General features: G+C 52.0%; 1 pseudogene; it reads right to left on the minus strand.

The window, feature by feature from the left end:
• Window positions 1-671: 671 nt before the first annotated feature.
• Window positions 672-1,919, minus strand: LOC129022435 (putative uncharacterized protein encoded by LINC00205; annotated as a pseudogene).
• Between the last annotated feature and the right edge of the window lie 15,082 nt (window positions 1,920-17,001).

Below are 17,001 nucleotides of genomic sequence, written 5' to 3' on the forward strand. Positions count from 1 at the left end.
AGACGAGAGAGCAAACGCCAGGGACCCAGTGCAGGCCTGCTCCTCCGTTTGCAAGGTGAGTTACCAGGTTCACGTGTTTGGAGTTTCTGGACTCATTGCAGAGTTCCACCCCTGCACATCGCATTTCCCCAGTAATCAAATCCTGGCTTTTGTGCCTGGAAGTGCACAGGGAGGGGACAACTTTGTGAGTCAGTGGCAGGGCAGGGAGTTCTTGTTCTCCAGGGCCAGAGGCCGTGTTCAGAAGCATTTCTTAGCAGGAGCTTTGGGGCCCCCAGTCAACACTTCCCTACAGACAGCTTGGCCAGCTCTGTGCACTGAGGAGGCGCCCGAGGGTCCCAGGTCACCAAGTGACCAAGTCGTGAAGGTGCCCAGGGTTTCCTGGGGGTGCGCTGATCCCAAGGAAGCCACGTGTGGTCAGCATGGGGTGGGGGGGACCAGCGCCCTGGGGGACCTGCAGCACAGCAGGGCCTGCCCTCCTGAGTAAGACTGGCTGGCGCCTGTGGGGATCTGGGGGGCTACAGTCAGGGCTCTGTGCTCCCAAGGGCCACGCCAGCCCACCTGCCCTGAAACAGAACCCGAGCCTTCTGCCTAGGGGAGCACCTGGGCACCTGCCTCCTGTCCTGCCCTGGACACATCCCAGCGGCTGCACGTGGAGGAGGCACAGCCTGGGCTCAGGGCCAGGGTCCACTCTGCAGGGATACTAGACCCGGGGGTGACGATGCCAGCTCAGAACTTCCCCCCACACCTGGGCTTCTCCAGCCTGAGCTTTCCTGGGGAAGGGAGGGCCTGTCCTTCCTCAGCACTGTGGGAGGGAGGCAAGGCTTGCGGTTGAAGCGCCCCCAACACGGGGCTCCAGGAGAGAAAGCGCCACGTCTCAGGGAATGAAAACAGAGACGGAGCCACCCACAAGCACTCGGTGGTTCAGAAATCATTAAAAAATGTTCTCAGCCCCCGATTCTGGCTGTAAAAGGGACCGACCGGCCCGTGACCGCTCCCCTGTCTGTGCCTGGAGACGGGAGTGTTCAGCGTTGGGGGCAGCTTTCCCTCCAAGAGGAGCTTCACAAACATCCGCTCTCTGCGGGGTCGCCTCTCCGTGGCCTGGGGCCACTGTTGGAGGAAGGCTCTCCAGCTGCCGTCATCTGGGAAACGTGGGGGGCGAGCAGGGGTCACGGACGGGGCTCACTGGGGACTGTGAGAATCTGTCCCGCAGGACTTTCTGGGATGGAAACACTGGCAGAGGTGAAGAGTGCGTCATGTGCCTCTCTGAACCCGGCTGCTTATTTATGTTTAGAGGGCTGGTTTCAAGGACTCCTTGTCTCCCTCTCCAATGATAGCATCAGCGGAAATGCAGATGGGGACGGGGCTGCTGGGTTTCATCCCTGGAATGAAGCACAGCCGGAGGTTTTGCTGATTCACGAGCAGGCCCTGACCAGAGTTCAGGGTAACAAATCCACATGGATCCTGAGCCCGCATAGCTCCCTGGGCCTCAGCATAAACATCGTAAACCTCCTGGCCCTGGCAGTGTCTGTTTCATCCCCTCCAGAGCAAGTGCAAGTGTGAGATTTAGAGATTCTAAGAGGAGAAGGGCCAGAGGTCTTGAAAACGACCTTCATTCGTTCATTCGTTCGAGAAATTTGCGAGGGCCTCCGTGTCCTGCGTTTAGTGGGGCCAGGACGCAGATGTGAAGGGCGCTGCTCTCAGGAGCAGACGGAGGTGTGGATGAATCACTACACACCCACTTCGGGCCCACAGAGGAGGATGCGGGGAGCTGGGGGTGTGGGGAGGAGACCCCTCCGCGTCACGCTGACGGCGTCGGCAGAGTCGCCAGCTTCTGCAGGAGCGGGACCTGTGGGTTCTTCTGTGACTTGTTTAACCGCATCTTTTGCCCAGTAGTTAGTCTTTTCCTGTTGAGACACCATGTTGGTAGTTTGGAAATGGTTTCTTCCATCCATTGCCCGCCTTTTAGCTTTGTCGATGGTGTTCTATTGTAAATTTTGGTGCATGTTTAATGTGAACAATAGTTATGAGGTGAGTGCCATGAGTTCCTGTGTGCCTGTCACCCAGCCCGGCCACAAGAGGTGCTGAGGGGAGTGTCCACACCCCCCTTTCTTAGGACACCTGAGTCTCAGGTGTGACTTATAGGGTATTTCTTATGGCAAGATGGTTAAAACAAACTTCAGCATCTTGTCTGTCCTTTTATGGCTGTGGCTTCTGATGTTCTAATGGCATTCTCATCAGCTGGGGCTGAGAACAAAATAACATAGACTGCGGGGCTTAAACAGCAGAAACTTACTTCCCACAGTTCTGGAGGTTGGGAGTCTTGGATCACCATGTCGCATGGTCAGGTTCCTGGTGAGGGTGGGATTCCTGGCTAACGTAACCACCTTCCCAAGGCTCCCTCTCCTGATACCGTGTCACTGGGGATGAGGCTTCAACACAGGAATTTGGGGGACACATCAGCATTCACTCCATCACAAATGGTTAGCCCTTTAATCCGCCGGAATTTTGTTTGGGGTTGTGTGAGATACGGGTCTAACATTTTCTTTTTCAAATACCTAGCCAGTTGTCACATCATTTATTGAAAAAGGAATCTTTTCTTCACCAACTGACATGAAATGCTACCATCATCGTAAACAAAATTCCCGTAAATACTTGCTGTCTCTGCTGTCTCAGTCCTGACTCACAGGCTGAGTTCTGTTTCTGCACAGTAGCACTGGCATTAACTGTGGCAGCTTTACAGCAGGCTCCCTCCCCGAGGCCGTTCAGAAGCATTCCTCAGCGGGTCCTACACGTTTCCTCCCCCATGTCAAGTTTAGAAGCAGTGTCAAGACCCACAGCAGTCCTGTGGGAGTTTTAAGGGATGCACGGAGTTTATGGGGACAGTTTGGAAAATTGACATTCATGTGACTTAGAGTCCTACTACTTGAAAATGGATTCCAGCTCTCAACGAATTTAGAGCTTTGGCAAAATTTTTAAGATTTCTTTGATGTCCGATGTGCTCATTTCTTGGTTTGTTCTTGAGTATTTTATGGATTTTTATGAAATCCACAGTTTTTGTTATAATGAGTGGGACACTTTCCCATAAAATGTTGTAGTTCTGTATTGCTGTTTTAATAAACACTGTTGATTGATGTATATTGATGTTACACTTGGTCACTTGTAATTGTAATAGTTTGTCCATTCATTATTTTGAACTTTTTAGGTAAACAGTCATATAATTATGCAAATAATTATAGTTGTGTCTCTGCCTTTCTAATATTTATACTTTGTATATATTATCATGTTGGCCAGGACTCCAGTATAAAATCAAGCATCTTTCTCTTGTTTCTGACTAATGCAAATGATTCTAATGCAGGGGTTTCCAAACTGGTGGCCGGGGGGCCAAATCCAGCCAATGGTCTCTTCTTGTAAATAAAGTTTTATTGGAACACAGTTATCGCCCATTCTTCTACATATTGTCTGATGGCTACTTTCACGCCACAGCAGTAATGTTAAATAGTCCAGACAGAGGCAGTATTGCCTGAAAAACCTAGAATATTCACGATCTGAGCCTTTGCAGAAAAGTTTGCTAATATCTGTTCTCATGTATTAAATACGTTTGTTACAGGTTAAGGAAGTTTCTGACTATTTTTAGCTTTCTGAATATCTTGTGGTTGTGTGTGCTTTAAAATTAGGACTAAATATTAAATTTACCAGATGCTTGTTAGGGGCCTATCTTTTGAGATGCCCAAAGTTTCCCTTTTTCAGTCTCTTCATGTAGTGAGTTGTACTAACAGATTCTCTAATGTTGAACCGTCTTTGCTTTCCGGAGATAGACTTTACTTGCTCCTGATGGATTGGATTCTGTTTGTTAATACTTTTATTTTTGGGTAGTTACATCCCTATTATAAATAATATGTCAGCATCATTTTGAGTAGATGTGTGTGTGTTATTCTTGCCATTAGTTGCTCAGGTTTTTGGTTAACTGTTGAAATGGTTTGGATCTGTGTCCCCACCCAAATCTGATGTTGAACTGTAGCCCCCGATCCCCGATGTTGGAGGTGAGGTCTGGTGGGAGATGATTGGATCATGGGAGTGAATTTCTCATGAATGGTTTAGCATCTTCCTCTTGCTGCTGTTCTCGCAATAGTGAGCTCTCGTGAGAGCTGGTCGTTTAAATGTGTGTGGCACCTCCCTGACCCTCCTGCTTTTGCTCTGGCCACGTAAGACGCACCAGCTCCCCTTTCGCCTTCTGCCACGATTGAAGGTTTCCTGAGGCCGCCACGAAGCTGAGCAGAGGTCAGCATCATGCTTCCCATACAGCCTGCAGAACCATGAGCCAGTTAAACCTCTTTTCCTTATAAATTACCCAGTCTCAGGTATTTCTCTATAGCAATGTGAGAATGGGCTCATACAACTATATATTACAGAATGAATTGTGATACTTTTGTCTTTTTCTGTGCCTGGAAATAATAGTAATTCTTAGTAAAAATTCACCTGTATCAAGTTTTTCCTATGCAACAAACACAATTCTATATATTTTACGTGAGTTAAGTCTTTAACCTGGAAGTCATCCCTGTGAACTAGGTATTGCTTTCATGTCCATCTGACAGATGAAGAGGCTGAGAGTTTAAGTAGTCTGCCTAAGGTCACCAGCCATGGGGGCGAAGAAGGAATTTGAACTGAGCCATTGGCCTTCAGGGGACAGGTTCCTAAACGGTCATTCTGCATCTCTGTTGCAGAGATCCGTCCTGCATATTCCTGTAAAAACTGCCTGAGCTTGGTGCTTTTTAAAAGGATATCATTTGACTACTTTTTTTTTTCTTTCTGTTTCCTGCCCACGTCCCACAGGGCTAATCAGATTTTCTATTTCTACTTGAGTCAATGTTATACTTTATATTTTCATTTTTGTTGTTTTTAAATTTTACATTATTTTTTGAGACGGAGTCTCGCTCTGTTGCCCGGGCTGGAATGATCTGTGCTCATTGCAACCTCTGCCTCTCAGGCTCAAGCAATTCTCCTGCCTCAGCCTCCCAAGTAGCTGGGATTACAGGTGTGCGCCACCACACCCGGATAATTTTTGTATTTTTAGTAGAGACGGGGTTTCACCATGTTGGCCAGGCTGGTCTCGAACTCCTGACCTCAAGTGATCCACCTGCCTCGGCCTCCCGAAGTGCAGAGATTACAGGCATGAGCTACTGCGCCCAGCCATACTTTATATTTTCTAAGAAAATCATCTGTTTAACCTGGCTTTTAAAATGTGTCAGTATAAGCCAGAACGTGGTGGTTTTATAATTGAAAAAACCTGCCCTGCTTGTTCTCTGTCCCTCTCTCCCTGTGATCCGGGGACTCTGTGTGTCCCAGGTGTCTGCCTATGTCTTCCCCGAGGTCTTCTGGGTGGAGACTGGGGAGCAGGGGCCAGTCCACAAACACACCTCATGTTACCATTCCCTGTAGGAACCCTCAGCTCTGTGGCCATCTCAGATTAACATCCACTCCTCCTGCAGACTTTGAAAGGAGAGTTGCTATCACCACATCCCTCCAGGTCTCAGCATTTACCCAGGTTACCTTGATTCCAGAGATGGCTCTTAACTTGATTTCTATAAACCAGTAGAGGATGTGTCTGATGGCACAGAGGAAAACACTGTCAACACGAAGTTCTTGAACAGTTTAAAGAGATGACACAGATGTTTTTTAAAGTAACCCACCTAAATCACTGGAAATGCCCCTTTATCCCTATTTTGTCAATGGATGGAAATATGTTGAGAAAGGTGCTTATTGTAAGAGAAACATAACAGAGTTAAAGCTACTAATACCAATTCAAAATTGGGGAACGGCTGGGTGTGGTGGCTCATGCCTGTAAGGCAAGCACTTTGGGAGGCAAAGGTGGGAGGATTGCCGGAGCCCAGGAGTTCGAGACCAGCCTAGGCAGGATGGCAAGACCCCGTCTTTACAAAAAAAAAATTTTTTTAATTAGCCAGGGGTGGTGGCGGACAACTGTAGTCCCAGCTACTCAGGAGGCTGAAGTGGGAGGATGGCTTGAGCCGAGGAGGTGAGGGCTGCACTTTTAATTTTTTTTTTGTTTGCTTGTTTGTTTGAGATAGTGTCCAGCCTGGATGACAGAGCAAGACCCTATCTCAAAAAAAAAAAAAAAAAAAACACAAAACTGGAGGAACATCCAGAAAAGTAGGGGACATCAACAGTCAACACACTGTAAAACTGTAATCTCAAACACAGTAATGTGTGCGTGCAGCTCACTGGGGCTGAGTGTGTGTGACACTGCGCAGGCTTACAGGCCCCTGGCACGTTTCAGCGTCTGTCCTCTGCGGATGATAACGTGCTCCTGCCAGAGCCGCTGGAGCAGTGTCTGCACTGGGAGGAAGACCGTCCGGCTCTCATCATACCCTGCTCTGTGGGAACCTTCCAGACAAGATGGTCACTTTGGGGCAGATATTTCGTAAAGGGGCTTAGAATCAAAATCCAGGAATAAGGACATGGAATGCTGAGTGGTTTCATAATCAAAATAGAATTTATGTCAAATATTGAATATTAAACGACAACAATTAAAGCCAGCCTGGACTGAATAGCTGCCAGTGCTCAGCCTGGGTGGGGGCGCAGGACAAGGGGCTCTTAGGGAGCCCCTCGAGACCCCCAGGAGGTGGACACTGCCCCCAGCTCTTGGTGGAGCCCTTGGGCTGCAACAGCAGGAACTGAACCCCAGGGGCTTTGGGGTTAAGAGAAGAATGTCTGGACGTTAGAGGCAAAAGCAGGCGGGTGGGGCAGTGAGCGCAAGCGGGGGTGCCCTTGATACTGGCTACCCCTCCACATCTCTGTCTGGGTCTGCCTCTGTCCTTGGCACACGGCATGCGCTGCTCTGGGGGCGGCCGTGCCACAGGTGAGCGGAACATGGTTCGAGGAAGGTGGCCCGGGCACAGGGCGGCCCATGGTTGCAGGTACCAGAGCTTGCTGGAGCTGGCCGGGCTTTGAGGATCAATCACCTGGTTCTGCAGAGACAGAAGTATGTAAAGTAATCAGCACTTTCGCCAGGGCAGGACTTGGATCCAGGCCGGCAGCTGCCCAGCCCAGGGCTCCTTGCACCACCGTGTGGGCCGCGTACTTTCTGGATAGGAGAAGGTCCAGAAGGTGAAGTCTGTGCCCAGGACCTGCAGAGGTGAGAGGTGAGGGTCAAGCATTCCATACCCCGGGGTCCCTGGGCCCCCGCCCCCCTGCACAATGACAGTCGTCTGGGAGAGGTTTCCCACAGCTGGCCTTCCCTTCAGACCACTTGAGGCTCCCATCGATGGAATGTTCATCCTCTAACTGCACAATTTTTTGCAAACCACAGCTTTCTATCTTAATCTCATGAAACTGGGAATCCCAGACCATGAGAAAGTCAGGAAATGGCTTTGAACACCGGCAGGCACTGCGTGGCGCTGGGGGAGGGGGACAAGCCTGGAAACGGTCTCTGCTGAGGATCTCAGCCCCACGTAGCCTGTCCCTCAGACCCGTGTGCGGTTTGGAGCCCCCCTACCCAGAACGTCTCACCCCAAGGCACGCAGTGGGTGCCCCTGCGGGGTCTCAGGCAGCTCCTGACTTCCAGTGAGCCTGGGTGCCGCCTGCAGGAGCTGAAGACGCCAGGACCGTCGCTCGGGCCTCTCGGGTGGCTCTCGGGTCAGAGGGCCGCCCTGCACCCTCACCTGTCCCAGAAGCCCCCCACACCTGCAGCCGTCCACTCCCCTCCGGGGCCTCCGCTCTTCCCCTGCTGCCTTCTCCAGGCCTTGCTCCTCCCTCATTCTCCGTCCTCCTCCGCCCTCCTCCGCCGTTCTCCGCCGTTCTCCGCCTTGGCATCCCATTAGCTCAAGACCACCTTTCAGCACTGCTCAGCCCCAGGCAAAGCAGAGTAAAACCCGAAACCGCCCTGAGATCCCCACGTCTCCGGTCAGGCCCTGCTTCCTGGAGCGCCGCCCCCGCCTGCTGCCTGGTGTCACCTGCCTCGTGCCACCCCCGTGGCCCCGGCCACCCCTGAGGCTCCCCGGGTGGGGGTGTCTGTGGCCGCCTCCCTGTCTTTGCTATGGGTGATCCTGTGACTTCATCCGCCCCAAACTCTCTGGCTCCTTGGCAGCAAGTTGATTTGTCTTTTGCGGGGCAGGTGCTCTCTTCCCCCACGTGGGTCCTGCTCTCTGTGGCCTCCCTCGAGGTCACCTGCAGGGGCCTCTGTAGGTTTCATTGAGAGGGGCCTGTGGGTCCTGCCCGCCATCCGACACTGAGCATTGTAGGACGAGGACACAGGGACTCACATTGGGGAGCCCCTGCCACGTTCAGGCCTCACAGCAGCCCTGGGGGTGGACGGGTCCCACAGGGTTGGCCACAGCCCCCCAGTGCCTCCCTGTGAGCCATCCCGACCGCCAGAAGGCCCCCAGTGACACCAGCACGGTCTCCCTCTGGGTTCCCACACCCAGGCCACCGGGCACTCGGGCAGGCTCGGCAGGGAGTCTAGTCCAGGAATTGGTACCGACTTTTCCTGTCTTCTAGAAAGTTCAGCTCTGGCCAGGGTCAGGCCCAGGAGGCAGAGCAAAACCCAAAGCTCCCTGAGACCCCCACCTTCTCTGATGGGGCCCTGGGGACCTCGGGGTATGGAACGCTTGACCCTCGCCTCTGCCTATTTTGAGCTGCAGTCTGGGGCAGGTGTGCGCCTCCCCGCTCAGCCCAACAGGAGGCTGATCTAAGCCCCGGCCCCACGCATGGCCGCATCCCTGCAGCACGGACCAGACGCAGTCCCGGCTGTACCCGGCACCTCCCGTCTCGCAGCTGAGGGTAACCAGGGTGGTGTGGGGCTTGTGCCAGGGCTGGCGGTTGCTGAGGAGAAGGGACACACGTGCTGACTGGGAAATGCAGGCCCGGCTCTGACGGCGAGGTCAGGGTTGCGGTTTCCACATCTTGGTCATGAAGCCTCGAAGCGCTGCCTGTGCTTAGCTGTTAAAATATTTACTTGGAGATGTTCAGTTTCACAGACAGCCAGGAAGGGGCGGGGGTGGTGCGGAAGCATTGCTCCCCAGAGCACGCGGGAGGCGGCCCACAGCCAGGACGCTCCCCCACCTCACCCTCGCTGGGCTGTGGCCCTGGGGACGCTACCGCTGGCCTCACACCCTGGAGCGTGGATGGGCCGCTCTGGCCTTTCTGCAGGGGAAACGGCTGTCACTTCCATCAGAGATGACGGACGCAGCAGGGCCTGTCTGTGCCAAAACCAGAGTCGAGGCAGTCCCCGGCAGCCGGTGTGTGGGGAACCCATCAGCTTCCGTGTGGAGGGTCAGGGAGGCTGGATGGCTTTTCCTTCCGTTCCTGTAGGCCCGAAGCCTTCCCCGGATGCACTCATGACCGGGGCCGGGCCAGCAGGCGTCCGGGAGTTAGCGGCTGCTTGGGGAGCCAGGGTCCCAGGCACACGCGCAAAGGTGATGGTGGCAGGCAGACTGGTAGCTGAGAGCGAAAGGCGTGGCGGGACCCGCCTGGCTGCTGCTGGAGCCCCAGGCTCGTGAGTCGCCTCTGTGTCCCGTCCCCTGCGTTGAGCAGCTTCACCTGCTCATCCTGCTCAGCCTGGGTGTTTCTGCTCCTAAGCGCCCCCCTCACGGTGGTCTTGGGAGGCTGACGTGAGAGATCCCGGCTGGCTGCAGTCTCCAGGGAAGCCGGCATTTGGGGCACACGGAGGTCCTGCCTTGGTGCCCAGCCCTGGGACACCCTACAGTGAATGCCTCCTTTGCATGGTCTCCATGTCCCTGAGCTCCTGCTTAGGCCCCCAGAGCTGGCACTAAGGGTGGACACAGCAGCTGGTGCACATGACAGGGATGGCAGAGCCCATCCGAAGGGACATGCCACCTGGAAGCCACCTGCACCAGCTCTGTCTGGTGTCTGACGTGGGAAGGACATGCTGGAAGCCCAGGGGTGTGTGGGAGGCCCGGGCCTCGAGCCATGTCCTGGTGTGTGTCGGGGGGACGTGTTCTGCCATCCTTGCTGCCCCATCCTCAGGTGCCATGGGGAGGACCTCGCAGGGAGCCTGGCTGGTCCACTGTCCCTCCTGCTTCATCTCTCACTCAGGCCCTAGGACTCTGCCCCAGCCAAAGCCAGCGTGGGTGATTCATGGCTCGTTGCTGCGGCAGCTGAGCGCCATCAGAAGTGACCCCATTTGTGACTGTCTTGGCCTGAGAATGTTCCACGAGTGAGAGCATGCCCCTCCCTGCAGCCAGTGTCCCAGACTCCCCCACAGCCCAGGCAGGGGCTGGGCTCAGGCGCTGACGCAACAAGGAGAGCGCTTGTCTCCGGGCAGGCCAGGCGGCCAGACAGCCGGTCCACTTAGCTTCGCTACTGCAGCCACAGCTGCCCACGGCACACAAAGGGCCCTTGTTCCCACCCAGCATGTGCTCCCGGCGCCCCCCCACCGACCTCTCCCGGACATGATTAGGTGTGGGAACTATTTTCCTTGGGGCTGCATTTGACATTTGCCGTTCATTTGGGAGGAGGCGTCTGAACCGAAGGCGCCCTCGCCAGCCTGCCCTCCCGTTCCCATCTCAATGCAGGAGGTTTAGGAGCAGGCGGCCCTGACATGCCTGTGACCCCAGATGGGCCTGTGCAGCCCCGGCCTTTGTTGCCTTCCACTCAGAACAGGAGAGGCTGGCCCAGGAGGGCGGCGGGCAGAGAGGACGAGAGGAAGACGGAGCTGGGGTGCACAAGCACACACATGCGTGCACGTGCAGCTACACATCAGGAACACACGTGCACAGACACGCTCCAGGAATATGCATGCATGTGCAAATACACACCAGGAACACGTACACAGACATGTTCCAGGAACATGCATGCATGTGCAAATACACACCACGAACACACGTGCACAGACACGCTCCAGGAAAACAGCACATATACAAACCAGGAAGACACATACACAGACACGCTCCAGGAATATGCATGAACAATACACCAGGAATATACGTGCACAGACACACTCCAGAACACACACAGATGGCAGATGTGCAAATACACACCAGGAATGCACACGTAGAAATGCACAAAAAGATGAAATGCTCTGTGTGGAATAGTGAAGACACGCAACCCATTCCCTAAGGACATTTATTCACATGTTCACGCCCACAGCCCAGCCGGCTGGCCCCAGCAGACCTGCAGCCTCATGAAAGCAGGGGCTTGCTGTGCAATGGGACTTCAGGGCCTATCTCTCACCTGCCCCAAAGGGACCCTTTTCCTGAAGTCCACAGAGCTGGTGCCATCCAGCAGCCTCGGCCCTCCTCCAGCCTGGCCGCCCCTACGTCATGTTTGACCCCTGGAGCCTGTGGATGGGACCCTGTCTAAGAGGGAGTCTTGTGGGTGAGGTGAGGTCAGGCTCTTGAGGCAAGGAGATGGTCTGGTCTATTGGAGGGGGGACCTAGATGACATCTCAAGGGTTCTTAGGAGAGAGAAGAGAACAGGGTGCGATCCAGCCAAGGGACCCTGGGGCTTCCCAGAGCTGGAGGAGGCAGGAAGGATCCGTCTGGCAGCCCCTGGTGCCCCTGGAGGGAGGCGGCCCTGTGACACTTTCCTTTCAGACTCTGCCCTTGGACCTGGAGAGCACATTTCTAATGCTGAAAGCACCAAGCTCATGACACTTTGTTACCGCAGCCCCAGGACACATGCAGACTCTCACCTTGACCCAAAGGAGCACATTTTATTCAAATTTCACAAAACTGAGGATGAGGGGACATTCCAGCTGCTCAGAGAAAAGCTCATCTGACTCATCTGTAGGAAGATGAGTTACCAGTAATGAATCATGGCTTTTACAATTTTCGAAAATACCTGTTTTTTCCTGAACTTTTAGTTCTCTCTACCCTGATCAGAAAATTAAAAACAAAACAACAACACTTCGTGGACCAGCCCTGACAGCCGCCGTTCTATTTTCTCCAGGCCAGTGCTGAGCAGAGCCGAGGTGGGGAGACCTGGGCAGTGCCAGGGCTGGCCCTGCTGCGGCTTCCTGGCTTCTGGACAGGGCTTCCTCTTGGCTCAGGGCCGGGGAAGCCCAGCCTCTGAACAAAGTTAGGGTCAATATCTGCATCCCTGCCCTGGCCAGGCACCGCATCTCACATGGGAAAGACCTATTTATCCTTAAATGGGAGAGAAGACGGAATCCCAGAAGAGGGCAGTGACCCAACTAGGGTCAAAGGGCTGCCCCCGGGAAACCAGCCGTTTCTCAACCCTAAGGCAGCTTGCCTGCCCTGGAGAGCCCAGGATCCCCAGATACTTTCAGGGAAAGGTTCAAGGCCTGTGAGCAATGCTGGCCTTAGGCCTGGACTGCAAGGGGTGGCCCTGGCTAGAGATGGGACTGCACTCCCTGCCAGGCACTGTCCTGCGTAATGGAGACACTCTGCGAACACATATGTGCACATGCACACGCTTACACACACATGTACACACATGCAATTACACATGCACACACAGCCATGTGCACACACATCCACATGTGTACACACGCAAAACATGCACACAGTCATGTGCCCACACATGTGCGCACACATATACACACATACAAGCCCCCACACACTCAGCATGTCCACAGGTGGAGGTGGGTGGGGAGGGTGTTCCTGGCTCTGAACACGGGTGTTCTGGGGGAGCTGGGCAGGTGGGGGCAGCTCTAGGATGGTGGTGCCTGAGCTCAGCCCAGCCTCTGCTTCCTGGGTGCTGCCCTAAGGACCAAATCCCCAGAAGCTGGTTGAGGACATCTGAGAACCAGGCTGCTCCTTAGCAGACCTATAGACCCTGATGCATGGCTGGGCACCCTGGCCTGTCCCAGAGCCTGCAGAAAGACAGAAGCCTAAACAGACTCATCTGCTTCTGCTGTCCCAAGATGACTTTCAGCCCAGGTCAGCCCAGGTAAATCCGTGTCCACCAGCTGCCTGGTCTGCTCTGGAGGCAGAGGCTTGCAGTTACGGGAGACAGATCCGCCACCTGGCAGAGGTTGTGGGAGGCTTGTCACCGTTGGTTGGCCCCCTGGCACCTGCCTCTCCTCCCAGGGGGCAGGGATGAGTCAGCTCCCTGGCTCTTGAACTTAGGAAGCGTCAGATGGCTCTGAGAAGGCTCCTTCAGGGCTTCACAGGCACCCTCAGAGGCTTAGAGTCTCCTGAAGATGCGCGAGAGGCCTTTGCCCACCAGCCCATCACAGAGCAGTGGCTCACACCTGTAATCCCAGCAGTTTGGGAGGCCGAGGCGGGCGGATCACCTAAGGTCAGGTGTTCAAGACCAGCCTGACCAACATGGTGAAACCCCGTCTCTACTAAAAATACAAAAATTAGCCAGACATGGTGGCAGGTGCCTGTAATCCCAGCTACTTGGGAGGCTGAAGCGGGAGAATTGCTGGAACTTGGGAGGTGGAGGTTGTAGTGAGCAGAGATCATGCCATTGCACTCCAGCCTGGGCGACAAGAGCAAAACTTCATCTCAAAACATCAAACAAACAAAAAGGTAGAGGAAGGGAGAATTCTCTCTCTCTGCCTGACTGCTTGAGAGGTGGCACCTTCTCCTGTCCTCCAGCTGGGACTTGAACCCACAGCCCCCCTCGTGTGCAGGCCTTCAACTCAAACTGGAACCACGACACCGGCTCTTCAGGGTCTCTGGCTTGCAGATGGCAGATCATGAGGCTTTTCAGCTTCCAAAATCATGTGAGTCAACTCCTCAGAATAAACTTCTCTCTTTCTCTCATGCAACCACACACGTATAAACATGCATGTGCGTGTTTTCCTGCCCTCTCATCTCTGCTCCGTTGACTTATTTCTCTATTCCTGCTTCATTTACTCTAGTTTTCTTAGGCATGTCCATTAACGCAGCTTGTCCTTCTTAGCTTTTTTAAAATAGACTTTACTTTTTAGGGAAGGTTTGGGTTCACAGTAAAATCAAGCAGGCAGTACAGAGTTCCCACGCACCCTCTGCCCCACCACAAACATGCAGCCTCCCTCACCATCAACACCCACACCAGAATGGCCCAGGAAAACATGTGTACACATGTGTACACACACACACACACACACACACACACACACACACACACACACACACACAGCATGTCCACAGGTGGAGGTGTGTGGGGAGGATGTTCCGGGCCCAGTGACAGCACGAAGACATGTACCCATCCATCCACCCATCCACCCATCCATCCACCCATCCATCCATCCATCCATCCATCCATCCATCCATCCATCCATCCACCCATCCATCCATGGATCCTTGGTTCTGCTTCTCTGGAGAGCACTATGCACACAGATGCACACAGATGTCTTCACTTGGTCTTCAACCCCGGAGCACAGGCAGTGCAATGGACTAAAGATAGGCTTTTCAACAAATGGTGCTGGAACAACTTGACGTCCACATGCAGAAAAAACAAATGAATCTAGACACAAACCATAAAACCTTCATAAAAATTAACTCACAATTGATCACAGACCTAAATGTCAAATGCAAAACTATAAAACTCCTAGAAGGTATCGCAAGAGAAAATCTAGATTACCTAGGATTTGGTGATGAGTTTTTAAAGTACAACATCAAAGACTGATCCATGAAAACAAATCAGTGATAAGCTGGACCTCATTAAAATTAAAACCCTCTGCCCTGCAAAAGACAAAGTCAAGAGAATGGGAAGATGAGCCACAAACTGAAAGAAAGTGTTTGCAAAATACACATCTGATAAAGGACTGTTATCCAAAATATATAAAGAACTCTTAAAACTCAACAGTAAGAAAACAAACAACCCGATTAAAAAATGGGCAAAAGACCTGAACAGACACTTCATTGGATAAGATGCACAGATGGCAAAGAAGCACATGTAAAGATTGTAAGAAATGCACTTAAAACAACAATGAGATGCCACCACACACCTGTTAGGAAGTCAGATTCCAGAACACTAACCACTGAATGCTGGTAAGGGCGTGGAGCAAAGTTTGGCATTCGCTCATCACTAGTGGGAATGCAGAACAGCACAGCTACTTTGGAAGCCAGTTTGCAGTTTCTTACAAAACTAAATGTGTTCTTACTATACATTCTAGCAATTACATTTATTGGCACTTACCCAAAGGAAGTGAACATTTATTTCCATACAATCACCTCCATGCAGATGTTTATAGAAGCTTTATTCGTAATTGCCAGAACTTGGAAGCAACCAAGATGTCCTTCAGTAGGTGAAAGGGGTAGGTGAACCATGGCACACCCAGACAGTGGAATATGATGCAGTGCTAAAAAGAAATGTGCTGTCAAGCAGCGAGGAGAAAACATGGAGGAGCCTTGACTACGTATTACTGCGTGAAAGAAGCCACACAGAAAAGGCTTCAGACGGTGTGATTCTAACAATGTGACACTCTGGAAAAGGCAATATCGTGGTCGCCAGCACTCAGGAGGAAGGGACAGACAGGCAGAGCCCAGGGGATCTTCAGGGCAGCGGAACCGCTCTGTGTGGGACTGCAATGATGGATCCATGCCATTGCACATCTGTCCAAACCCACGGCATGAAGAGCACCAAGAGCGAGCCCTCGTGTGAACCAGGGTTTTTGGGTGCTGACAATGGGGCCATGCAGGCTCACGGCTTGTAATAAATGGGCCGCTACGGTGTGGGTGTTGATGGTGAGGGAGGCTGCATGTTTGTGGTGGGGCAGAGGGTGCATGGAAACTCTGTACTGCCTGCTTGATTTTACTGTGAACCTAAACCTTCCCTAAAAAATAACGTCTATTTAAAAAAAAAAAAAAACTAAGAAGGACAAGCTGCGTTAATAGACATGCATAAGAAAGCGAGAGTAAATGGAGCAGGAATAGAGAAATAAACCAGCAGAGTGGAGTTGAGAGGGCAGGAAAAGCTCCACGCAACTGTGGGAGTCCCATTCGTGATAAGGGCGGTTTCTCAAATGAGGGGTGTGCGATGGACTCCCCAGTACATGTGAAGTCAGACCCTCCCAAGACTGAACCAAGAAGAAGTTGAATCCCTGAATAGACCAATAACAAGTTCTGAAATTGAGGCAGTAATAAATAGCCATTCCTCCCATTCCTCACTTCATTCCCAAAAACATGTTTCACAGACAGTAAAAGCCTAAACAGGAAAGGAAACTATAAGATATCAGAGGATGGGAGTTCACTCATGATTTGGGTTTCTGCTTGTCTGTTGTTGGTGTATAGGAATGCTTGTGATTTCTGCACATTGATTTTGTGTCCTGAGACTTTGCTAAAGTTGCTTATCAGCTTAAGAACCTTTTGGGCTGAGATGATAGGGTTTTCTAGATATAGGATCATGTCATCTGCAAACAAAGACAATTTGACTTCCTCTCTTCCTATTTGAAACCCTTTGTTTCTTTTTCTCTCCTGATTGCCCTGGAGTCAGAACTTCCAACACTATGTTGGGAAAGAGTGGTGAGAGAGGGCATCCCTGTCTTGTGCTGGTTTTCAAGGGGAATGCTTCCAGCTTTTGCCCATTCAGTATGATATTGCCCATGGGTTTGTCATAAATGGCTCTTATTATTTCAAGGTATGTTCCTTTAATACCTAGTTTATTGAGAGTTTTTAACATGAAGGGTGTTGAATTTTATCAAAGGCCCTTTCTGCATCTATTGAGATAATCATGTGGTTTTTGTCATTGGTTCTGTTTATGTGATGGATTACGTTTATTGACTTGTGTATGTTGAACCAGCCTTGCATCCCAGGGATGAAGCCGACTTGATTGTGGTTGATAAGCTTTTTGATGTGCTGCTGAATTTGGTTTGCCTGTATTTTATAGAGGATTGTCACGTTGATGTTCATCAGGGATATTGGCCTGAAGTTTTCTTTTTTGTTGTTGTGTCTCTGCCAGGTTTTGGTATCAGGATGATGCTGGCCTCATAAAATGAGTTAGGGAGGAGTCTCTCCTTTTCAATTGTTTGGAATAGTTTCAGAAGAAACGGTACCAGCTCGTCTTCATACTTCTGATAGAATTCAGCTGTAAATCCATCTGGACCTGGGCTTTTTTAGGTTGGTAGGCTAT

The sequence above is a fragment of the Pongo pygmaeus genome, chromosome 22 (genome assembly GCF_028885625.2).
Source record: "Pongo pygmaeus isolate AG05252 chromosome 22, NHGRI_mPonPyg2-v2.0_pri, whole genome shotgun sequence".
Lineage (NCBI taxonomy): Eukaryota > Metazoa > Chordata > Mammalia > Primates > Hominidae > Pongo > Pongo pygmaeus.